Below are 23,023 nucleotides of genomic sequence, written 5' to 3'. Positions count from 1 at the left end.
ACGCGGCTCCACAGGTCTTGAGGTTAGCCAATAATGGATATCTAAACTTCGGTAAAATCTTCGTAGCCGCTAGGACTTCGCATGTATTGAAGAGGGAATCTATTTCCGTTGCCAACTGCTAGCATTCCGTATTTTTTATTAATGGAAATCTTCCCCAGGGCTTGGGCAGAATACTTTGCCTCTAAAAGGAAGCGCACTAGAAGACAGCTTACTTCATGTTTGCTCCCGTATAGCCGAATTCGCGTTTAGAGCGCGGCTGGTAGACACGGTGTTGATTCTAAAAGATCCAGCTTTAATAACGATATATGTGACAAGCTAGGCCCATCTAGCGGAATGCTCGGAAGTCTGTGACCCAAGCTCGAAATTAAGTACAATGAACTGTTGTGCAAAGCTTTTAGTACAAAGGAACAGCGAAGCCACTGCATACAGACGTTTCTCTGTGACCGATAAGGCACTGCAGCGTTCAAGTTCTTAAGAGTTCTACAACGGACTAAACACAGCCTCTGCCAATCCTGTTATCAGCATTTCTCCAGCAGCAACGTTCGCAAAGTGGTTGCTTACTACAAGGAGGTGTCCTATTCTCACCCCTGGAAAATTAATTGGGCTCCCACGATTCTTTTGTTGGGAGCCTCCAGGCAGCAAATTGCGCGTGGAGCAGATAAGGAGTGTAACAACACGGCCACTGCACTTTTTCTGCATTCGTTCGCGCGTGTAGAAGCCACATAAAAAAGTACGTGCCCTTGCGCCCAGCTCTGTCGTTGAATCGCGCCCTAATGCTGGGCTCAAAAACGTCATCTTTACTGAAAGTGAATGGTTTCACGCTCAGCATCAGTTGTGAGAAGATTGCTTGGGTAGAGATATTTTAACTTCCTTACAGCGCAATGCAGCTTGCGAAAAAAAAAACATTTAGAATGGTATCAGATGTACAAATGAAGGAGCAGATAAAAAGGAGAAACGAGAAAGGTATGTTCATTGCCTCCGATAAGCCCATCGCATGTTTCACGTTTGGTTGTTCCCTTTAAAAAATCTCTTTAGACAGTGTGTAGACTTTACATACACTTTTCTCAATATTGTCTATAGACTTTCCACGGAAAAATCATATATACTAGTCTATAGGCTACGAATAGCCAAAGGGAAATATCTGTAGGAAGAAAATACATTCGTTTAGAAATCCATAGAAAGCATATTATAGACCAATGGCATATAAACAAAAAAGGCATTTACGTTGTACACACAATACCAGACACTGTCTGCGTCAAACGTAGTTTGTTACATTGGACTACGCATTGCGATAACGGATTGGCCCGCCCCGCCGGAAGGGATAAAAATCATCGACAAGGGTCCATCAAATGTTTCCACTCAACGAAAGCAAACCAGGAAGACAACCTCGTAGCATTCAATGTAAATTGTTTAACGTACTGCCATTAAAACAAGCATCCAGGAAATGAGCAATCCCACTTACATATAATTACACCAGCAGGGCATGCGTTGTACGGCCATACAAACCAAGAGCCGTCACAAGTGTCACATCACTCGATCATCATACATACAACTTCATATATGCTGGATAGTATCAAAAGCAACTTTCGCAAATTTTCATTTGTGTACACATCTAATAAACTTCAAAATTTACTACCGCATAAGTACGAATAATTATTTTATGATGGCACTTCAGAAGCATATTTTTGCAACCAAGTCCCGATTAACGCATTGATTTTATTTCTGTAATGTACTCAGTTACCTCATTATTCTCACTTGCGTAGCCCGTATGTTTTATGATATTTATATAATACCTATTTTGTGTATTATGACGACACATATCATTCAAATCCCTTATATATCCTCTCCCTCTTCCTTGAAAGAGCTCTGCTAATTTCTCACTTTTTCATGGTAATTGTACCAATAATATGAACTTATTTCACAGTGCTTTATTGAGGTCTGGGGTACTACCACATAGGCAAGAGTTCTATCGATCAGTCTAGGCTATATGACTTTACTTTGTCAATCAATTTTTCTGTGACTACTTGCTCTTCTACCTTTCCCTCTCCTTCCGCAATAACCACATCCGCACGCATTAACGGCCGCCGTATTTCCCTTCTACTTTTTTTTATTTTTCTTCCACCATCGCCTCGGTTACTACGATCGTCAAGAGAGGAAGTCGCCATATACGCTTCCTCTCCGCATAGCTTCACGCGTCCGCGCCAGCGGGCCAGCAAGCAAGAGTGCACTAAAACGCTCCGGCATTTTTGGGTGTATACATCCAACAGGCCGGCGGGCCCCCTAAATGAGAGCAGCATATCCGTTTCCCGAACAAGTCTCCGCGTGTGTAGCACACATGTCACCCTTCGCTAGCTGACACTCGACCGTGCCACATTAAAATTATGGCACGTCGAAGCGTATACGTAATGCGTGCGTGTACGTCGCTCTCTGCCCTCTCGCTTTATCCCCCCTCTCCCATGCCTCGCAGGTATATATACCTGTAAGTATATACCCGTCACATACCCGAGCCTTATATACGAACGAAGCTGTCGCCCGTAGCCGTGCGTTGCGCTTTTTGGGTTGCTTTCTTTGGCTCCTTCCTTCACGCGTCCGCAGCGCTCGGTGGGTGCTTAGCAAGGGCGGGTGCGCGCGAAAAATCTTGGGGCCCGGCGAGCAGCAGCGCATATGTCAGTCGTTTCCGGAGCGAGGGGAGAATGCCCCGTTCGGCGCGGTTCAACGCCACTTCGAGCACGGCTGTGCGTGCGTGCGTGCGTGTGTGTGTGTACAACTGCCGTAAAATGCGTCGGCGTCTCCCGTCCCGGCGTTGGCGAAGGGCGCGCTCGCGCGCAATATCTCGAAGATGTTGCCGGAAAGCGTATAATTCGTAATCGCCGTTTGTGCTGCTAATGCGACGATGCGCGCTGTACGGGCGCTTTAAAACGACTATGAGCGAAAGGCAAGGAGATAAGTGTGAAGGTTGAGGCGCGGTAGAGGAAAAAAAAAAGTGTCCAGTGTTATCAGGGTGTACACGAAACGTGACGGTCTCTGGCAGGAATACACCGGCGCTCATTTCCCTTTCCTTCAAAATCCCGCTCTTCTAAAATCCTTTCACCACTATCCCGTCGACCTTTAGCAATCTTGACTCTGTGGCTCACTTCGCTGTTCTAGCACGTCTTTTTTTTTTTTGCGTATCACCGCCTCCTCCTAACGAGTTCTCCCTGTTTTTCTCCCTTCCCTTGAATCCTCTTTTCTTTGTGTTTCCTTCTTGTCTTCGTCTTTACTACTGTCTTAACACGTGCTCAACCTTTACCACCCTTAGTGCAATGCTTTTCGATCTCTCCCCATTTGCTTGGCCTCAGTCGCCTCCTTCTTTCCTTTGTGGCGACCGGTTTCTTCCCCAGCGCACTTCCTTTTCTTCCTCTCCCGAGTGCTCATACAACGTGACCCCTAGGCGACGTCATTGTCTAGCTCTCATCAGTCTTCATTAGGCTGTTTACATCCAAGTGCGTTGCCCCGTTCGGTCCCATGTCAAGGCCGGACTCGAGCGGCGGTGACGCGCGACTACCCGTGCACGGGTGTTTACAATTTTCCGAAGCGCCCGTTGCTCGCTCAGAGTGCGGTCGGAATGACCGTTCCCTTTGGCTGCAGGCGACGCGCCGCTCCGGATGGGCTGATGAGGCTGGCTTGCCTTGAAGCATCGTTTTTTCTACGTTTCTCGCTTCTGGCGTGAAAGCACCGGTTCCTGTGTGAGGTCGTTTTTCATCTTATTTTTCTTCGCCAAATTCCTTCCTTTTACCACGCTGCATGGAATAAATTTTCAGTTGATTCAGCTCTAACTGCTGGGGTTCGAGGGGTTACGAGCAGAGCGAGTTGCTACGCGGTGAAAGCCACGTGGAGATTTTCATCGACGGGATTTTGGCTCTCCGTGGAAATGCCACACGGTACTCCGAATGAGGAAACTGTTCGGAGGGAACAGCGTAAAATCCTTTCTTTCCTTGGGATTATCGATGCGGCTTATTGGAGATTTTTAGTGCACAGTGATCACGCAGTAAGCTCAGGCAAATTTTTTTCTTGAGAAATATTCAGAGCTTAAGGAGGGCGATGCGAGGGGGAATATCCAATGCAGTGGAGACAATTCTCCCGAGACATTTTAGAGCGATGTTTTATAAATATTTTGTCATGTGATTTTCTTTACCATGCAGCCTTTGACGCAATACAAGATGCTCGTAAACGACTCCTCCGAAAGGGAAGAGCTGAAGATACCGTATCCGCGGTCTGCTCCGAATCTTATCCTCGGGGCGCTTTCGCAGTGACCCGTTAGGGTGTTTTAGCACACCGCAGTCGCGCGATAAAGCTGCACCCTAGATGTTTCAGCAACGGAATCCATAACAACGGCTGCGTGAAAGAAAAACGATGTGAAGAGTGGGAGTCGTGGTACGGTACAGACTGTTTTTCCTGACATGGTCCGGAGAGGGACGTGACGTTCAACAAGGTTTATTAGGAAATTTCAGCCCACCGGTGTGACGTGCCAATGAATTATCATGAAATGTTTGCCCAGTATTCGGAGCGCGTGTGCTCATAATAGAGTTTGTCATCAAATGACATGTATATCTGTGTTATGTTTGATGAACTGCCCTATCCGCATACAAGCATGAGTGCGGAAAAGCGCAGACTGTGAGGTGTTATCTGACATAATAATAAAAGTACCATTTACAAACTAATGAAAAAAAAGCTAGTGGTACACCTTCCATGTTTGCGCGCAATTACTCATGTTACAAGCCTAGAAATCATGGACGAATCATTTTAGTTTGCGTGGTTACCAACACGCGGCATACAGTAAAGTTACTATAGGAATTTTGAATGTTCTATATAACTCACTGATTTTGGCTTCAGTAAACCTGGCTTAGGCTGGTTGGTATGACGTATATTAAATGTAAAATAGCGCACAGGACAAGGAAAATAGAAAAGCGGCAATGACACCATTAGGTTGTGCGCATGCGGTGTGGATTTTTACATGTATGTGTACTTGAGCGAGAATTAAACTCTTGACAGTATCGTTAATCTGCGTAGCGCTGTTTTTTCATCGTCTTGTGGTCGTTTCGGCAGCACTTTTTTAACATCGATTTTCTATAGCCGTCGGAACTATTTAGCTCAAACAGGAGCCTTTCTATAAACCACGTTTTGCAGCGCGTATATAGGGAGGCAAGGTCATCACTATCGACATAATCGCGCAGCACCCCGACACTCTCTGCAGTTTTGTTGTAATTACAAATTAATAAATCACCATTAGGTTTTGCGATGTTTGGTACTGGTTAAAAACAGATTTCACTAGCTCGTGACGTCCTCAAAACCTGGGCTTGAACAACTGACCTGGCGATCGAATTAAGGTTAAAGAATTCGAGAGCTCAAGCCTAACTCACGTTAATTAAGGTAACTGGCGTGGCATTCAACAGCCAAGCAATTGCAGATAAAGTGAACTCCTCTTTCGTTTCGTCCCGACCGCTTGCGTAACGGCGCACTTGATGCCTAATTACGGTGCGCTAAAACTCCCTACACGCTCCCCGTCGTTTCCTAAATGAAGTCGCATGCGTTGAGTTCACGAAGCCAGCGCTGAAGCAGCTGGCCAATCGATCAAGTGCTCTGTGGGGTCAACCGCGGTGGTGATCGATATTCCGGGCGGTTCTGATGAGGCTGCCGAAGCCGGTGCCGAGCGTCGGCAGGTGTTCGCGAATATCCCCTCGGCCTGGAGGAAACCGAGCGGATGGCACGCGGAGGGTATGCGTTTTAATCCGGAAATCTAAGTGTCCCTGTTTATACTCTTTTTGGAAAAGCGGGGGCGGACGAGATAATATCTCGTATAATTTCTCAACCGGAGGTGACCCCGCGGCGCAGGATACAGGGATAGGTGATCAGTCAGCCTGCTAATTAGTGGTTCATTAGGCCTGCATCGATTCTACAACTTCATCTGTACGGAATGACTCCCTATGTTTCAGCAATATGGCGAACTCTTGTGCAGTCGTGGACGGATGAAACGCCATGATGCGAGTGTGCGTCCTTCGTTACATGTGCACCGTGGCGAAGACAACAGTCTTCGGAATGTGTTGAAGAACATCAGATAGGTGCGTGCACTCGCATTGTTTTCATTTCAAACTGTCCTCGTGTGAAGTCCTGCACCGAGAACATCAAACGTCATGCACTCTGATTATCGTGTTTTGTTCGGTGAAGATTCTACCTTCAGTAGGTTATATTACCACTGTTCTCCTCGCCTCCTAAACTGGTTTCGGAGAGCGTGGTGTCCCACCTGACAACGTCGTTATTTTCCTCTGATTTCATCATGATCAAGTAAAGATGTTGCAGCGCTAGAAATAAAGTAAATAATAACGGCGTCAGGAAGCACACCGATGCACCCCAAACGTTCAGACTCCATTTGTCGCTTTTTTCGAAGTTGACGTAGGCAGATACCTCGATCCATAATATGCATGCGATGTGTCGTCACCTCCCTCTGCCCTGTGTCTGATGCGATGTATAGCGTTCCAATGCGATATACGTTCTGTCTGACATAATATGAGCCAAAGGACAAATTTTATTCGACGCAGTTAAGTTATGTGGTATATATCCGCTGCTTTCATAGCTACATTTGATTACAACTACGTTCTAGCTCTGCCATCGTGGACAGCACATGGTTTGGAGCTTCCTGTGTTCTGCATTGGGGGCGCCACCGTTGCTCGCCCCGCGCAACACTAAAACCCATTGATCCAACTTTCCGCTGCTCATATTGTCGCGTAGCGAGCTTCGCAGGTTTCGTGCGCCAGTTTTTCCAACAAGCTGAATGTGTTCTTCTCCCCGCGGTGCGACTGTTGCTGTCTTTGTGCTCGCTGCTGTGCGGGGAGCCATTAGAGGGGCTCACACCCCGACATTTGCCAGAGCCGTTTTCTCTCCGGCTCTTTGTAGGCAGGCGTTGTGCGGCCCCCTCCCCGGCTTTGTTCGAATGCTTAGTTAGAGTAAAACGCACTGAGACGCACGGTTAGCTGTCTGCAGGGGGACAATGTCTCCCAAGGCCGTGTCCGAGACACCAGAGCGGGCGCGCGGACCCCCCGTGGTTTCCAGGAAAGTCGCGCGAAGTGATTGCTTCGGGCAGCAGACTGCCCGGCGGACCAGATGCGTCGGAGACGAGCCGCGAGGGCTGAGAGCGCGGACGGCGGGTCGCGTGGTGCACCGACTGGGAGGTTTGCGTTCCCTGTGTTTCGGATGTCGTTTTGTGTGTTTATATCTGTGTGCCAAGCGGAAATGCGCGCGTCTTCGTGGAATTTACGCGGTGCTCTCGAGTAAACAACCTCGTGGGCACCGGCGTGCTATTGGCTGCTTTCGTTTTAAAGAAATCGTTCTCATTGGCCTCGAGAACAGCATTTCCGATTGGTTACTGAAAGTGTCCCCAGGATCCTGGGCAAACGTATTTAAGAGGGTGTTTTGGCGCGAAGAACGGCGGGAGAGGAACGGCTGCGGTCCTGCTGCTCGGGACCTCTGCTCGGAAGATGTTGCGCACCCCTTGGTATGACTGACGGCGTTATTATTTACTCTTAGACCTTTTGGATCAGTTTGTTCAGTTTAATTGATGTTTTGCACCCATTTTAAATAAACCAAGTTAATTCATGCTACCCATCGGCACCTGCTGGTCAACTTCTTCGAGGTGGCGGAGCGACCGTTCCGTCCCGACGTACGCTTCGTTACAATATATTGCGACCCCAAATTCGCTTGGCTTCTGGGCTTGCAGTCAAGCGTATAAATATCACATATCACTTCCCTCCAGTCATAACCTGGAGTGAGCTCTATGCTCTGGTTTCGAACAATTCGCCTCTAGGACTGACATCCCTGCCTTTCCCTCCTCCTCTTTATCTATCTATCTAGGACTGACAGCATTTCGCGTCTCTTACTAGATGGCGCCCTTTCTTAGAATTGTCCCTTTCAAAAGCAAAGCATCAGGCTAGGGATGTTCGTACAAGTTATAAGCTTTTTGTTGTTTACAGCTTAGTTGAGGGCGCGCGAGTTTTGAATTCTGCCGCCCATGCGCATTAAGATGCTTCTATTAAATCCGAGAACTGAAACACTGCTGCCAGAGCCCAGAGGAAATACGGCTGCTTCCAGAAGGTGGCATTTGTAAAGGTCTGTAAACGCCCTTAGCGCCTCGTAGCAGAAGGCGAATTCGAGCCCAGTGCCTCCAACATATCGGGAGCGTGCGCTCTACCACTACCCTCTAAATAGAAAGTAGTAAAAAGTGAGTAAGCTGCCCGCTAGAAAACTCCCTTTTATAAAAGGGAGTGCGCTACAGAACAGCGTACTCCCTTTTTAATCCTATTTAGACGTATTCATATTCAGAGTGTTGGGCAACCATGCCCGGCGCGCTCTTTTGGAAGAAGTACCCCTTTGTCAAAAGTAACCGGGCACAGGTGGTTTGTTTCTTAGCCGCGCAGCGAAGCACTTATGGCAGCCCTTAAGCTCTGAGTTTCTCAAAATTAAGGTGAACCCTTGTCCTCACGTTCAGACATCTTCCGATCTGTAGGGGTCCCGTAAAGGCTCCACTATACTGTTGAGAAGCAAAAACTTGCTGCTCGGTTTCTTTTGACAAAGCGGGTACGAAAGAAAGATTGTTCTTGAGTTGCATGCGTTGGGCGACTCAGTGATAAGGACTCAGTGATAAGGACCAGCGACATTCAGCATAGTGGAGCCAAGAAACACCTTCCATTAAAAAAAAAAAAAACATGCATGCATGCAGCGACATACCCGCGACTCAGTAACAGTGCGACTCCTCCCGTTTCATGTAAGCCCGAACCACGCCGACTCTAACGCCCACTTTTACAAGCCACCGCCGAATGCGTGTTTGAGATCGCACCTGAGAAAAAAAAAAAGAACTGACTACAGGAGCTTAAAAACGCGTACCGGCCTAAAAATTTATAAACAGGTGAAAGTGAAAGTAAAAATAACAAAAACCTTCTGAAAGCTGCCGTGCCTGACGGCACTTTTTCGCGTTTTCCTCTCTCTCACTCACTCGCTCCCCCTTTTGTATTTATTTGTTTTATTTGTACGAGCGACTGCAAGACGCGCGGCTGTCGCGAGCGGTGGCTGGCCAGGGCTTGGCGGGTGGCATCCGAGGCGATTACCCAAGCGAGCAAATTAAATAACATTCCATAAATAACGAGCAGTCCGAGAAAGGGGCGAGCCGATCAAAACAAGGGGTCGAGCTCTCTTCTCGTCCCGTCCTTCGTCCCGGCTTTGATTCCGCGTGTAGGACATCTCACTTTCTGTTTTCTACGACTTCCCACCGGGGGTTCCGTCGAGTTGCATGTCTCGGAGTGCTGCATCTGCCTCGACTGGCAAGCTGCTGCCCCTGCAGCAGCAGCACCAGAGTAGAGGGAAAGAGCTCTTTACTCGCCTCCAGCCGCGCGCGCATCATGCCATCCGCAGCGTGTGACAGCAACCTGCCTGATCCCCTTCGGTGCAGCGAGACGCAGATCCAAAGCCGAACGCAGAGTCTACATCGCGTACGTACACACGATGTCCAGATGCAAGGGAGAGGAGGAGCAGATGCGAGGGTGAGGGCGTACGTATAACGTACGTGTACCACGCCGCATGGTCCTCGGTGCTGTCGTTAAAAGGGACAGCGCGCGCGGCAAGACGAAAGAAAGAGAGGGGGGGGGGGGGGGGGGGACAAGGGCGGCGCGGGATTTCACAAATCCGGATGAGCCGGCACAGATTTACGGTCTGCCCCCAGCGGCTGCGCCACCAGAGCGGACCGTCGGTGACATTTACGGGCAGCCGTGAGTTGACTACCAATGCTCGGACGGTCTGCCTGGACGCTCGACCGCGGCTCGGCTTGGCTCGGCTTCGTTCGTGTCCCCTCGGCGTGAGAGCAAAAAGGGCGTTTGTGTAAAGCCCTGCGTCGCAGAATGTGTGTGAAGCACGTGTATGTGTGCGTGTGTGTTTCGGCGCGTGAAAGGCGGGGTTAGTTGGCTAGCGTCGATTTCGTCACCGGCCTCCTTGCGTTCCCGGTGGGTGCGTGGCATTTATGAGGACGCTATTGATGGGCCTCACAAATGTTCCAGCAAGTCATTATCATTGTGACGATACATGGCGAACACCAGTAAACCTTGGTGCACGCAAAAAAAAAACTTCCGCTTTGATTTTTGTTTTGTTTAGTCACAATAGTTTGCTAGCAACGAACGAACATCGAAGAAAATTTTAAAAATCGAGGGTGCAAATCGCAATCATCTACTTTCAGCGGTTTTTAAATGTTATACAGTTGAACCTCGTTACACCAAAGTTGAAGAGGCCAAGCGGTTACTTCGTTATTGGCGTAGCTTCGTTATAGCCCGTGTTGACCGATCTTCCGAGGGAAATAGTCATTCCTTCGTTATATCCATTATTTCGTTATAAACCGCTTCGTTATACGCAGCGCTCACACCTTTGACCGCTCACCTAAATTCTTCGTCTCACTCTACGTCAAAAGATGCATGCGACGAACGATGCTTGTGCACAAATATTCGTGGTTGTGAACCCGCGCGAATATGAAACCGCAAGAGAGCTACAAAGACGTCAAGGAAGTCAGATATGTCACTGCGTGCGATGCTATACAGGCAATGCGAATGCTTCCTTCATCCGAGCGACGTAATATAGATCTGAGCTAAGCGCACTATATGAGCGCCAAGACCGCTCTCAGATCTCTAACTGGCTTCTGTCCAGGACATCTTGCAAAGGGGAACTTTTTCCCCCTCAATACACTCCAGACGCATGGCAAGCCAGCAAGCCTTGTCGGCAAGATTAAAGCACCCCGGAGGCGTCGTTTATTTCACAACCGCTGCTATCGGACTAACTCTGAATATATACCGTCATTCGCACTGTCGGCCGCTCTAAATCCCAATTAGGTTCTTATCGAACCGATAGCGCTTCACGAATTGATGCTGTTCTTGAGCAGCGTAACATCTCTTCGAAGCGTGCAGCAGTAGCCACGGGTTATGGTCAATCTCGTCTGTAATTACTAAAGCGACCCAATCTCTAATATCATACAGAAGTGCAAGGAATGCAGCGTCAAGTTTTTATTGGCCTTTAAGAAACACTGCCAGTTGCTCTCTCAACTGGTTCGAACCCTGTCGCTGTCTCCTCGCGCACGCGCCCAACATTATCTTTCGTTCTTTGACTTTAAAAGAGACAAAAAAAGAATTAGAGGAGACACTTAAGCTCCGCCTTAAGGATATGACGCGATAGCGTTAATGCCAATATATGCGGAATTGGTCATTCTCAACTTTACACTGATAGGTCCCTGGGAGTTCTCACACCGCTCCTTCAGCAACGGCTGCACCACTGCCCTGCTATTGCAGGCGCTGCCACCGGTGAGGCTTGTGCGACCCAAGTCGCCCTTCCTGAGCAACCTCCAGCGATCAATTGTTGATTTAACAGCCACCTGCAACGGTGGTCAGTTTGCTCACAATCCGGTGGGCAGGTTGTGACGGTGACACAAGGTCACGTGACCTAGGTATAGCCCACCTAGGTTGCTACTCCGGCGGGTGGCCACCTGGGACACTCTGCGCCACCCTATTTTCTCCTCACAACGCCGACGCCGAATTTTCTGTGTAGCAGGCTTTTTATTGGGCTTTCACAACGAAACATGCGACCGTGATGTGGGCAGAGTTAAGAATCGTTCATGCATGCACCTAGGAAAAATTGCACCGATATTCTTCATTTTGCTCTTCACGGCTTGCACAATGAACGATGGCCGAAGTGAGTATATTTCTTACAAAAATGGTCTAGAGACAGTCAATAGACTTCTTATAGACCCTATTGCCTTCCTATAGATTTTTCTTTTTGTCTGTTCATAGTCTGTAGACTCTCTATAGACAAAATTCTACTAAAAGTGTATGCCCATAAATCTACAGATTGTCTGTAGACTGTATATAGGATTCGTATTGCCTATAGACTGTTCTATAGGGTTTGTTTATGAGATTCTATAGACTATATAGACAGAAGTCTATGAACAGTCTGTAGACTGCTTAAAGAAATTTTTGTAAGGGATAGAAGGCAAGCAAAACAAGAATTTTCATGCATGTGGCAAGTAGCGACCTCTTATGGCTGGGCGCGGAGTCCAGCTTTCGGGCCTGGCATAACCGACGGAGTGGGCCCGGCTAACTTAAGCGCCTCAAGGCTGCCTGCTTCATTGTTCTTGCTTGGCGACATGCACAGCGACGCATCCTCCGTGAGAAGAAGAAGTAAACACAAACGAAGCAAGGAGGCCAAAGGGGTACATATTTCCTGCGTCCGAATCCAATTAGCCGCGCGCTTTCGACATTCAAGGGCGAGTCCCCTCAAAAACGGACCGCTCTTGCCACACCGCTCAGAGACAAAAAAGACTAAGGGGACAAAGCACTTAAAAACTTCGCCCAACCAGAGACAGAACGAGCGGACGCAGTTACGAAATACGTTACAATAGGCCAACCTTTGTCACCTTCGAGCATCTACGTAAGCGCTAGAAATTGGAGAAGAACCGCTTCGTGAAGCTCGGAGCGAACGATGAGGGCTGGGTGTAAGTCGAGGTGTTTGTATCTTCTATCGTTAGCACCACTTGCCTGACCGATTGTGGCAGCGCGCTCATCTAACGCTGCTAGTGAGGGAGCATTCGTATTGAGTAATCAAGAAGGGCTCATACGCCCACTGTGATGCTAAAAGTTACACTGCTTGCACAAAGAGTTCGGGGAAAGTGAGTACTCTAAAAAGAGAAGGGAAGAGAAGGATAAAGAGCGAAGTTTCCCATCCCGCACCGTGGGTAGCCCTGACTCGCCAAATTTGCAAGGAATGTGGGCAGAAGCGACGTATACGAAAAAAAAAGCATGTATAATCAAGCTCCTTCTGCTCAGCGTGTGAGAATCTGATGACAGCGTGTAGCTAATGACTCCACAAGGTCTCTTTCTGTCTCTCCCTCAGTTGTTGTTTCCAATATTAAGAATTTACGACCCGTAAACTCGTTCCCGCACTGTCACTTTACCAGCAAGAGCTTCAGTCTTCGGAATGTCACTGTGTGCGATGTCAGTGCACGTTAAAGACCCCAGGTGGTCGAAAATATTCCGGAGCCCTCCACTACGGCACCTATTCTTCCTTTCTTCTTTCACTCCCTCCTTTACCCTTCCCTTTCGGCGCGGTTCAGGTGTCCAACGATATATGAGACAGATACTGCGCCATTTCCTTTCCCAAAAAACCAATTATTATTATTATATGTCACTGTCAGAACGCGTCTATATACATACACGGCAAGTGCGGTCAAGTATCTGGCGCTGTCATATTAAAGTAGACAGAGCAGGAAGCGAGATAGCCTAGAACACAATGGACACGGGCATTTTCCACGCTGATATGAAGACATATGTAGAACCTCTAAAACGGTACTCCCAGCACCGTAGGTATACGAAACCAACCTAGAAATGATTATTCTCGGCATACTTCAGAGGTGAATTTGTTCACCCTTGCCGCACTCTTCCATTATTCTTTCCTCTTTGTCCACATCAAATAAGACACGTCCGCCGACAAAGCAAAGCCTCTTTCTTTCGCGCCAGCTAACCAATCAAAAAGAGCCACAAAGATGGCTTCTCAGATTACGCTAAGAATATGCTAAACAGAGAGCAGTGCCCGTGGGTGAACCGGGTTAAACACCTCAGCGAGCTGCACGCGGTTTCTTATTGTTCTTCAACGCGACACGTACTCGCGCGTGAACAGAATACCCTTGTTTACGACAGTGGAGGCGCGCGGAAAAAACACACCCGTCACCAAAAGAACAGTGGGCGGACGAGATTACTGAACCGCAGCTTGTTTAGCAAACCACTCTATCTATTCGGGTTAGACGGAGAGAAGAAGAAAAATCTCCAACAGCGTTCGTCTCTTCCACGGCGCAGGGCTGTTTCCCATGGCGCTGTCTACCTCTTCTCTATTCCGGTAACGCTTGCGGAGTTCGCGTCAGATCAGGAACAAAGTAATAGTTGATGCGTTCCGCGCGTTGGTCAATTTGGGAGGCGCCTCCTTTTAATAGCGCAGGTTTCTGCACCGGCCCTTTCCTGAAAATCCGGCCCGCGGCCTCCCTTCACAAGTCCATCGTGTATATAAATAACGCCGCACGCGTGATCTCTGCGAATCACTCCGGCGTGTGGTATCGCCTCTATCGCTCGCTCCGCGCACGTGACGCGTACGGTGCGTCGCACGGGTCCCGAGGCTGTCGCGAAAAGCTGGATGAGTATATCGCTACGAGGAGAGGAAGTGAATCCTTAACGAGAGAGCACGCGTACTGCACCGGTGTTGAGAAACTATATATGCAAGCACCTGCGCATTTATTGACTGGGTCCGGCCCACAAAGCCAAGCTGTTTTTCGCCGGAGGTACCTGCATTGAGTGCAGTTGAACCGTACACGTTCAGTACTGACGAAAAGCTTTCGTTCGTCAAACTGCCGTTGTGAAGAGAGCCAAAATGGCGAGTAAACGTTGTTTATGCATTTGACCTGCAGTGAACTCAACTTGTATGTCGATGACGACAGCAATGACGTCTACGATGCCTCGACAATATTGGTTATGACCATGTGGTACACGTATTTTTTTTTCAGTAACACATTTGCAAGCGAATACTGGTTTCACCGTTTACAGTCGAAGCGAAATAAATACCACAGCTGATACGGCTTTATGTCACATTTTTAATCACCAAAATGGTAGCTTTACCCCAAGAGTTCTCGTTAGAAAAAGGCTCGCGCTGACCCACGCATTGCAGTTCTTATATTTAGGTACATCATCCTGGATAGGAAACACGTAGGTATACTCACAAGAATGCCTCGGCCATTGGTCACGTTTAAAAATAAAACAGCAGTACAATATATGAGACAGATACTGCGCCATTTCCTTTTCCCAAAAACCAATTATTATTATTATTATTATTATTATTATTATTATAGAACCATTCCATTAGTTTTCTATAGCGCACTTTCGTATAGTGAAGCACAGACATATGGGTATATACTGAAGGCAGAAAGCGCCGCCATGGCTTCCAACCATAACGAAAGGCTCCGTTTCATTTCCAAGCGTTTAGGATCAGCCATCTCACAATTCTGGTGGATGCGAAAGTCACATCTGACGGTGCCAATGCAATAAATCAACAGATACACGAACGGAGTTTTTCGTTACGAGTAACATTTATGGGCGTCACACTGAACTCCGATCCCTTTCACCCCTTTCTTCGTGGCCGTTGATTCCCCTTCCTTCTCTCATTCCCCATACCACTTTCGGGGGAATCACGTGATTTGGACGTTGTCCGCATTCGAAATGTTTGACGGACAACATTTTCGAGAGCACGCGTACCATGCTGCGTCATATGCCTTTCAAACATCCGTCGCTGTCCAAGTATCTCCGAGCGTGGAAACAGGAACACGGTCGGTCCGTAAATCGCTGGCACTTACAGTACACGTCTGTGGACACAAAAGCCTTGGGGCGAAAGTGACTTGCAACTTTATATGCGGCGCGGACAAGGAGCTGAACGCATCTACAGGTATATGAATGAACTGTTTTCCGGCTTCGCTGCAGCCGTCCACGTGTTCTTTTTTCTCCGGCCTTAGCTGTTAGTGTTCTCGAGAAATAAAAAAATCTGAAGAAAGAAAAAACGTCATGAGAAACTCGCGACCGCTTGTCGCCGACGCACGCCTCAGAATGTGCACGAGAACGCGCTGGGCATACCAACTACAAACTCAGTCCCGCCAAAAACGGTGCAGCGTTTGTAGACGCTACAGAACCGCGAAGGGGAAACTACGAGCGCGATCTAGGCGATGGCTTCTAGAAATGTCATGTGTTATTATTGCGCGGTTTCAGTGATTCTAGTGAGAGACGCAGGTGTATAACATCCAATCTGTCTCGCAACGCATTCACAGTACAGTGAAAGCTACCTGAGCGCGAAGCGACGCCTGCTGCGTGGCATTGCTTGCGAGCGCAGGGGAACAATATACACACGTGTAAGGCATATAAAGCTTGCTTGAGTTACTGTTGGCGGTTCATAGTGACGCCTGTGGAAGACGTCGCGTGGCGCTCGTGTAGCTTCCACTGCACTGCGGGCAAGTTGTGAGGCGGAGTATAAGGGCGAAGGGACAACTATGAGGTTGAGAGGACGAGAAAGAATTATTTCCTCTCTCGTTGAAGGTAATGTCTTAATGCCGACTCCAGCCGCTGGCGAACGTTGCAGAGCGTCGAGATAGGCCACCAGAGGTAAGGACCGGCGTTGGGGGTGAAAGCTTCCTGGTTCCATCAGGAAATGGAGGCTTAGAGATGAGGATCAGACATGTGGGGCCTCTTTTAACCAGACGCAGTGGCTTGGCGGCGCGTCTAGGTGCGCAATGCACAGATCCGGGCGATACAAATGTGGGTGCCATGCTACGCATAGCCGAGTGCCGTGACCAATTAAACCATCCGCAAATGCGGTGGCAGCCTGTGCCATTAGTTTCTTAGCATTAAGGGTAATCTGCATATCTCGCTCCTGGGGCGAGAATTAAATGCCGAAGATATCATTTAGTACAGATAAAGGATAATGCGTCCGTTAGCGCCTTTTATTTAAAAATGCGATCCACTGCGTGCCTCTTGGCCCGGTCGATTAGTTATTTAATGTTAACCAGCCAGCCGTAAATACGTGTCATTGTACTGTACAGGCGTGCTCTTCAGAAGGTACAATTAGCCAAATGTAGGCTGCTACTGACGTAAATTGAAAACGTTGCACTCAATGTTGATTGAGCTAATCCGTGGGACATGCCTTTGCGACATGAAATATGTCGGCAAGAGACGCGAAAAGTCGCTGATATTTGAAAAAAAGAGGACTAGGATACCAGAAGAGTCATAATGGTAATCAAGATTTTCTTCGCGTATCCAGCTCTCAGCTGTGTTGTCATACGGAGTATGCAGATTGCAGCCATCGCATAGTTAAGAGGATAACTAATGCATTCGGAGAACCTATAGTCTCTAAGACTATGCAGGTTCTTAATGCAAAGTGACTTTTCTTTAATTTTTACGAGCTGTTTCGTAAGGTCAGCATTCAAAATGTCGCAACAAGAAACGTATGCGGTTCGTTTCCTCTTTAGCGTTTTTTATGCCTTGCTTAGAGTGTGTTTCCCGTACTGTAAAGTTCTCAAACTGCCCGTAAAAGCTGGCAGGCGCAGCAGAGCGGGCGGTGTGCGCGGAAAGACCGTCGAGCACAATCAACCCCCTCATCGGGAATAAAAGAAAGGACATCGTTCACTTGAGCACCGAAAACACGTCGACGCAAGGCCGTCGAAACTTTGCCCGTGCCCTCGCTGCCATGCTGGTCTTTTTCAAAATGTCCCACGCGACGGTTATCCAGCCATCGGGAGGGCCCTCGCAGCATCTGTGGTCGTGGCGGCGTCGTTTAGTCCTCTATAGTGACCCGAACATCAAGCGGGTCCACGAGTCTGATCGGGCAAGATAGACACGAAATTCCAGGTTCCCTGGCCCCCGCGCCGTGCCCCATCGGAACCCTAAATGTGGATAGAGTGAGGTGTGTCGCGGAAAAACGCGCCATACTCTGCTACATGTCTTCGTGCGCTGTGGGATGCAAGAGGAGCCGGTTCCAGTATAAAAACGTGGCGCCAAGTGATTTTAGGAAGTACATGACTTCTCATCTTCTAAACGTTAGACACGAGAAAATCCGTTAGGAAGCCAGTAAGCATTCCCGCAAGGAAAGGACTGTCCCGCCATTTTCCGTGGGTTTTGCCTGTGCTTTAGCGACCTTATTTAAAAGTACGTCTCCGACGGCTTGCCGTAAGCATTTCCAAAAGATGATATACGCAAGTTTACAAAGGACACAATATTGTGCGATGAATGCGCAGCCAAGCGCAGTGACTTCGTGTTTCTCTTGTACTGGTTTGCAGTCTGACATGTACAGCTTGCTGTCGAGATCATTGCCATGTGAAGCACTCTGTTTCTTATTGTGCAGAGCACGGTGTTATAACTGTGCTTCGTAACTGCACAGCAGGTTATAGCGAAAGATTGGTATTTTCCGTTTAAACTTAAAGTAGATATATAAAAGCACGCCGGATTAAATTTTCGAAATTCGGTCTTCACTTACAAAAGGCCAGTATTATTTCAATTGGCGCCGCAGCTAGATGGTCACCTAGCAAGAGTTGCACACAATCAGAGGAGAGGATTAACTAAGCGCGGAAACCAAGGGCATGGTGAGTTAACCGTTCGATTAAGTAGCGCAGTCGTGTGTTTTGAGGCACCGCTCCGCTACCTTACACGGCTTTGCAGACTGGAAGGCCCCATACCGTCTACAAACGTCATCTATTAGCTGTTCGCTGTCATCACCCGTTTGCCCTACCCTCATGCTCAATTAACGTCCCAGGGATAACATGGCAACCGAGCTTCCAAATCAACTTCTACATGCGTTTCTGTTTAAGTGCTGTATAATTTAAGTTTCATTACTTTTTTTTTTACTGGCGATAGCATTTCCTTCTGCAAGCACTGTTATCAGTGCTTTACCAACTATTAACGAGCTTTTGGCATTATTATTAGTAAATAGAATGCTCATGCTAACGAAAGAGCCAAGATAAGCTGTGTCTTTTGAAAGCACAAGAATACCACATTATGTCACGAAAAAAAAAATTCATCCGTAGGAAATAATATGCAACCAAAGACACCGTAAACACCGAAAAAGTACACTAATTTCATGAAAATAAAAACCGCGATGTCTAACCCTTAGCTATAGCAAAAACCCAGCCTTTAACAGTGATGCATAGCGAATATCCACAGTCCAGCAGATTTTAGCATAACCAGAGTGTTTCATCAGTGGTATATAGAACGAATATCTACAGTCCGGCGGGTTTTAGTATAAGCCACGCCTTTAATCAGTCGGGCAGAGCGAATGTCCAGTTTAAGAAGTTATAGCGTGAGCCCAGCTTGCCCTTTACCAGTGGTGTACAGAACGAGCATCCACGGCAGCAGCTTACAGCATAATCCCGCCATTTCATGAGTTGTGCAAAACGAACATCCATAGTCAAAGAGGTCAGAGCGCAGGCCCAGTCCTTCATCAATGGTTCAGAACGAATATCCATCGTCTTCCCTTGACTGAAATATTCTCATTACCCCAGCCTGATACACACACGCACTATTCAGAATTCGAGGAGTGCGGTTTTCGAACTTAACGTGCACAGACATCGCACAGCACACGGGCGCCTTAGCGTTTCGCCTCCATCGAAACGCAGCCGCCGCGGTCGGGTTCGAAACCGGGAACTCCGGATCAGTAGCCGAGCGCTCTAACCACTGAGCCACCGCGGCGATGTCAGTGGTCGAAATTATTCCGGAGCCCTCCACTACGGCACCTCTTCCTTCCTTTCTTCTTTCACTCAGTCCTTTATCCCTTCCCTTACGGCGCAGTTCAGGTGTCCAACGATATATGAGACAGATACTGCGCCATTTCCTTTCTTCCAAAACCAATTATTATTATTATTATTATTATTATTATTATTATTATTATTATTATTATTATTATTATTATTATTATTATTATTTCGAATTTCTTTCTGTTTGCACATGGATGATGGCATCCAACATTTTTAAGCATGTTACTCTATAATAAGCCCTCCGACATTTGTTCTTCCTTCATTTTGTCGCTTTTATCAATGACACTGGTTTACCCTGACGCTCTAAGCCTTATTAAGCAAACGTATCAATTGCCCATTTCTTAAATTAATTCAATTTCACCTCCTATCCTCCCGCTTCCTTTTCTTACAGGCGCCACCATCCTTCACGGACCGCACGAGCTACCCTCGTGTAAACGCGGTCATGTATAAACAGAAATAAAACCAGACATTTATTAACGAATATTCATGGCAGCAGTCGATCTCAAAACCAGAGGCGAGCTTAAAGGTTCGTCCCAGATAACAACAAATAAACAGCACCAAATACACTGCGGTTGATTAATCGTCATCCGCGGCGTTCGCGACTGAGTGAGCACCCGTTTGCCCGATATGAAATAACTCGCAGTGACGCGAGTTATCTTTGTATACTGCGAGAGAGGGCTCGCATCTCTTTTTTCAGGTAGGCCGGCAAGTTTCGTCGACGGAGCAATCAACCTCCGACTGCAAAACTGCCCGAACTACCCACGCGCGGGCTTTTTTATCTCTCCTTCAGCAGATGCGCTCAGAACTTCCTGTCTCGAGCTTCTTGGCCTCCGGAAGGCCTACCACGTTAAAAGATCACAGGCAGCAAATTTTGGTTGCTTATTATCGTTTGTAATGATGTGCAAGACATCATTTTAATGAAGCCGAAGATAGTAAATACAAATCGCTGAGTGGAAATCGCCTGCGCTCGGTAAAAATATTATAACTCAATTCTTGTCTCGTTCCTATAACGGTTTCAACAGCCGAATGGTGGTCATGGCATCAAAAGTCAGTTTAGGTCATGTGAAGCATACAAAATCAACGATATTATAGTTACCTGCCAGTTCGCTGTCATTCAGGTTCTTGGGCCAGCCTGGTGCAAGGGATTTGATTAATTAAAACGACGATGCAGCGATTATATCGCAGCTTCTAATGCATCACGTAACGTAAACTAAACTTTCATGACAAAGCCACCGTTCAGCTCCTGAAATCCAAACTGAAAAACGACACAACAAATTTAATAATAGACGCTTCAACGGACGTGCACAAGCGAGTGCTATGTTGTGATCCATGTGAAATCATTTCTTACGCGCCATTATGAAGAAGAAAATTCGGAAGTAAAAATTTGGTGTCCGTAGTTCATGAAACGCTGTGTGCAGCAGTTCTGTGCGCAGAGTATTGGTGGCGATATAAGTCATATATGATGAATGCGGTAAGTAGTGAATGAGATTCTAAAAAGTGTGTGTATTATTTCCTTGTGTTTACGCATGCCGTTTTTGCGAATCGCCGCATGGCTCAGCGACTATGCCGTTATCCAGCAGTCCTTGTTAATTATCATCTTCGCGTGCACTGCACATCAAGCTCATTGCACCACGACTGCCGGTACGTATATTGTTATGAACAATCTTTCACCAAACATTCGTATTTCGAATATACATATACTATTACAAAATCTTACATATTTAAAATGTTCAGCATAGTTTTAACATATAATGAGCTAAGTGCTACACTAGAACTCTTATTCTTCTGGCAAATGTAACCATGAGAATAGCTGTAACTGTGAAATAAAATAATATAAACAAAGGCATTTATAACGCATGCGCATATGCATAGTTCTAATGTAAATATGTGTATAAACATAATGAGATTTCATATAACATGTCTGTTTTATGCGAAGTCAATTTCGATTGAGGTAGGCATGTGCGTAGGTCATCGGCCTCTTTCCTCCTCTTTACGACCATTTTTTCCTTTTTTTTTTCTTGTACCACTTCAACGTTCCTCACACGTGAAAAAGTACATCTAAGTTCGTTCGCAGGCGAAATGCTACACACGGTTTAATCAGTAGAGCTAATTGTGACAGAAAGTTAGCGAGTATCGGGAGCGTACTATGGCAAGTTCCCCACGCGAGGGAGGCGTTCATTACAGTTTGAAAAGCAGTGTGTAAACAGTCGTGAAATGAGACAAACAAAACGGCACGATAAGCAAAAAAAAAGGGGGGAAATGAACAGAACTATGAGGCCACCAAGGAAGACGCAACCTCCACTAGTAGGCACAGCACCACATTCCCGATTGAAAGCCTATCATTTTACTCTATCAGCAATGGGCTGCCAGTTAACAGACCTCTCGGCTTCCGTTGGAACGAAGCTGGAAGGGGGAAGAAAGCGAAGAGAAGAGGAAGGGCTTCCCACACCGCGCCGCGCAAATGTCCTTCCCCTCTGTTCGCCGCACTCGCCCAAAACTCTCTCGAAACCACTCAGCTGAAAGGGACGGAGCAAAAGAAATGACCGCCGCTTCCCTTTCGATCAATCCCGTAACACCTTCGACCGGGCAGCCGCATTCGCGATGTGTCCTTTGAAAGAATACGTGGGAGAGCGCAATTTATTAGCCGCAATTTCCGCTCTTTTGTCATTCGCTACTTTTTCCTCCTTTCCCCTTCGCTCTTTCCTCCCTCGCTGGCGTTCTTTCGTTGTTGTTTTTTTTGGTTTCCACGGGCAACGCATTAGCGAGCGGCTTCACTCACGCCGACGGCAAGTCGTTGTTGAGGGGGGCGGGAGGGAGCGTTTGGTGGGCGCATGCGCAGTTGGGGCGCCACTCAGAATGGACAAGGGCGAGGGCGGGCGAAAGAGAAAGGCGTCGTCGTTACTATTGCAAGTCACGTACACGCCGGTCATCCAGCGTCTGTTTGCCCGGCGCCCACCATTGCCACCAGCGCGGCTGTTGCTTCTGCTGCTGCTGTTACCGCTGAGAGAGTGGAGAGCCGTCTCGGGTAGCAGCTGCCGCCAGCGCCGCCTGCCGTGGTCGCCGTAACGAGCCTACCCATCCTTTCCTTCTTTCTCTCTCACCATTCCTCTCTCTCCCTCCGCGTCCATGCATCATGATGATGGCCGGTGGATAACGGCTGCCGCCGCAGTCCCAGCAGCGACGACGTCGCTCCCCGAGATGGCGCCACCAGATCACCCCCTTCGCGGAGGCCCCCACAGAGACGACGACACACAGAGAGGACAATGAGCACATGTTTCTTTCTCTGCGTCGCTCGTGTTCTCTCTTTCTCCTTCTTTATAGCGTATTTTTCTTGGTCTTTAATTTTCTCGTCCGGCCTCCTTCCTGCTGTCGTCGTGCGTTTGAGTATTTCGACAATTCGGCGTCCTTCCGATTCGAGTCGTGTCGTCGCTCTTTAGAAGTCGAGCCGGGATCATCATCGTAGTCTTTGTTGGCCCAATGATTAGCTGCATTTTTCTTTTCTGAGCGGGGTCGCCGCTACGTGGTCTTGTGCTTGCGTCAAGCCGCCGTTGCAGCTGACGTGCGCGGTCAAAGTGAAGAAGCAGCGGCGTTTTCATTCTCTCTCTCTCTTTATGCGTCTCCATCCTTGTTTCATTCTTCTTT

General features: G+C 47.8%; 1 protein-coding gene across 6 annotated transcripts in view; it reads right to left on the bottom strand.

Annotated features, from left to right (window-relative positions):
• The window catches only part of LOC144098739 (uncharacterized), a 104,346-nt gene that overhangs the window by 7,498 nt on the left and 73,825 nt on the right, over positions 1–23,023 (bottom strand). The gene's annotated exons all lie outside the window — the stretch shown is intronic.

The sequence above is a fragment of the Amblyomma americanum genome, chromosome 7 (genome assembly GCF_052857255.1).
Source record: "Amblyomma americanum isolate KBUSLIRL-KWMA chromosome 7, ASM5285725v1, whole genome shotgun sequence".
Taxonomy (NCBI): domain Eukaryota; kingdom Metazoa; phylum Arthropoda; class Arachnida; order Ixodida; family Ixodidae; genus Amblyomma; species Amblyomma americanum.
This window is presented reverse-complemented; position numbering and strand designations above follow the sequence as displayed.